This window comes from Cervus canadensis, chromosome 32 (assembly GCF_019320065.1).
Source record: "Cervus canadensis isolate Bull #8, Minnesota chromosome 32, ASM1932006v1, whole genome shotgun sequence".
Lineage (NCBI taxonomy): Eukaryota > Metazoa > Chordata > Mammalia > Artiodactyla > Cervidae > Cervus > Cervus canadensis.
Genome location: NC_057417.1, coordinates 27931854 through 27934387, shown reverse-complemented (window position 1 = coordinate 27934387; position 2534 = coordinate 27931854). Strand labels below are relative to the sequence as shown.

General features: G+C 57.9%; 1 long non-coding RNA gene across 1 annotated transcript; it reads right to left on the bottom strand.

The window, feature by feature from the left end:
- Positions 1–495: 495 nt before the first annotated feature.
- Positions 496–1979, bottom strand: LOC122433439. Its single transcript, XR_006267098.1, has 3 exons — positions 1849–1979; positions 915–987; positions 496–795 (listed from the first exon to the last, which is right to left on the bottom strand). It is a non-coding gene; the product is annotated as an uncharacterized LOC122433439 (long non-coding RNA).
- Between the last annotated feature and the right edge of the window lie 555 nt (positions 1980–2534).

Below are 2534 nucleotides of genomic sequence, written 5' to 3'. Positions count from 1 at the left end.
GAGCAGGCGTGAAGGCACGGCTTAGCCCCCATGTCGTCAGGGTCTGAGCTGCAGGGCCCAGTGCCAGAGTCTGACTGAGGCCCGCCCTGGCTCGCCCAGCTGCCCACAGCCATGCCGATCCTCCATCCCTGCTTTGATCCTAAGAGGTAACTCAGTCGCTGCTGAGCAAGTCCGGACCCGGGGCCAAGCCCTGGCTGCCGGGCTGTCCCAACCCCCAGGTTCCCCTGTGAGCATGTAGGGTTGGGTGCAGTGCAGGGGGGCAGCGGGGCCAGGGTAAGGCCAGCAGATTGTGATTTCGGCACGCGCAGCAGTAAACAGCAGCTTGAAGCAAAGACTTCATCTCCCAGACCCAGACTCCAAACCCCCGGACCACAGGAGCCAGCAGTTAGGGCTAGAGCCCCTAGTCCATGCCTGACTAGTCAGGAATGAATTCAGGCGAGGAGGCAGAAGGTAAAAAGTAAAGTAAAAAGTTTATTGAAAAGAAAAGGACATGCAGAAAGGCACTCGGGCAAGTTCAGAGAGTTGAGCCTTTGGAAAGTTTAAATCATTTATAAGGGGGCAGTTTTCCAGATCTCTGTCTTCCCTCAGGTCAGTCATCTTGCTTTGTCCTCCCCCCTACCCCCCCACGGTTAATTTGTCTTAGGACCCTCCCCTGGGGTGCGCACGCACCCATCAGCCAAGATGGATCTGGAAGTGAAGGCTTCTGGGAGGAGCAAGACTCATTATGGCCTGGAATTATCCTCAGACTTCTGACTCCAAGGAGCCTTTCTGCGCACGTGTAGTGCCTCCCTTATCCTAAAAGAGGAGAAGAGGAGAACCCTTAATTCTTCACTCAGACAGGGTTTTGCCTCTCTTTGTCCTGGCCATGATTATTGCCTTGAGATGTTAACAAGCGACAAAGACTGGCTATTTACCTATTGTTACTTCCATTTCTGAGAGCAATCAGGAGGCTGATTGTAAATTCCTCAGTTGGAGCCCACTTATCTCCTGTCCCAGAAAATGCAAACAGAAGGGTGGCTGATTGTAAATGTCCAACCCGGAGCCCGTCTATCTCCCACCTCCATAGGACCTCTCCAGCCTGATCGCCGCCCCACCCTGGGCTCTCTGTCAACTTCCTGGCCAATCCCAGGCAGGGACTCCGGACCTACCCCACCCTCCTCTCCACGCTTCGCCTGGTTGCCCCTCTCCCATCACAAAGGTGGTCTGGCCATGCCCTTTGGACTCAGCCCCGCGGTTCTGTGCAGCCTTTCTCTGGGCAGTTTTTACTCCCCACCCCGCCCTCTCCGGGAGCAGTCTGTGCCTGGCAAACCCCCGGGGCTGATTCAGTAGCAGGGAAGATGAGAGCAGTTGGAAACAATTCTCTCCTCCAGCAGCCAAGGTCTGGGGGCTGCCTGACTTTGCAGACACAGGGAGGTCAGCAAGCCCCAGACAGGGTGTCATGGCAGTCAGGAGCTCAGGACTTCAGAGGTCCCCTCCTTTTCCCACCCCCCAGCACCTCCACATCTGGTCTGTCACCCCACCCTGCAGAGGCCTGATGCTGCCACCCCCTGGCCTGTGGCCCCCTTCCCCCCTCTCCTGGCAGGACCCGTGCCACTGCATCTTAGCCTCACACTGCCCCCTGCCTCTCGGCAGGCCCCTCCCAACCATTCTCCTCTGAAATCTGGAACCCCATTTCTAAAGCAAGGATGCTTAAATCCTTTGATCAGCCTGCACTTGAGTGGCCTTGAATGCCCTCCAAGACGGTCCCCCCACTCCCCATCTCCCTCCCTTGCCCTGTCTGCTGGCAGCCCCTCCTGCAGTCTGACCTCACCAGCCTTCCAACCTTCACCCTTGCAATTCCCGCCTTACCTGTCACACAAGAGACACTTCCGGAAATCCCTCTTTCCCACTCCACTGAGACCCCCCGCCCACCGCCCCCGAGCTGTCCAGGCTCCTGTCTATGCTGTGCGTCACGAGTCTGTGTCCTCCACTTGCCCCCGTGGGCTCAAGCAGGGACTTGGACTGACCGGCTGGGTGCTGGGCCCAGAGAAGGCGCCAACAGGGAGGGCAGATTTCACAACTGGGAGGAGAGAGGAAAGAAGAGACCCAGGGATCACTGACCTGGAGCTGAGTGGCTTGCGCACCCCATGGGTCCCTAGGGGAGCTGGGGAGGGGTGAGCGGCAGCCTCAGGGGTTTGAGGTCTGAGAGGGAGCCTTTTTCGTTGGCCTGGAGCAGGGGCATTGCCCCCCAGACGCTCTTTGGCTGAGCAGAGGGGCCCGGATCCTAGCGGTCACTGAACCAAGGCCGGTGTCTGAGTCTGCAGCCCTGAAGGACATGGGAGGCCTTTAGAGAGAGACCCACTGGAAATCAGAGAAAGGCCTGGAGAGGTGGGAGGAGTCTCACCAGGTCTGTCAACACCCCAGAGCCAGTCTCTCCCAGTGGGGAACCCAGACCTGAGCCAGCCTGCCCAGAGGCGCTGCCGGGCCTACATTTTCTTCTTTTTGAAACATATTTATCTGTTTGTTTGGCTATGCCAGGTCTTGGTTGTGGTACG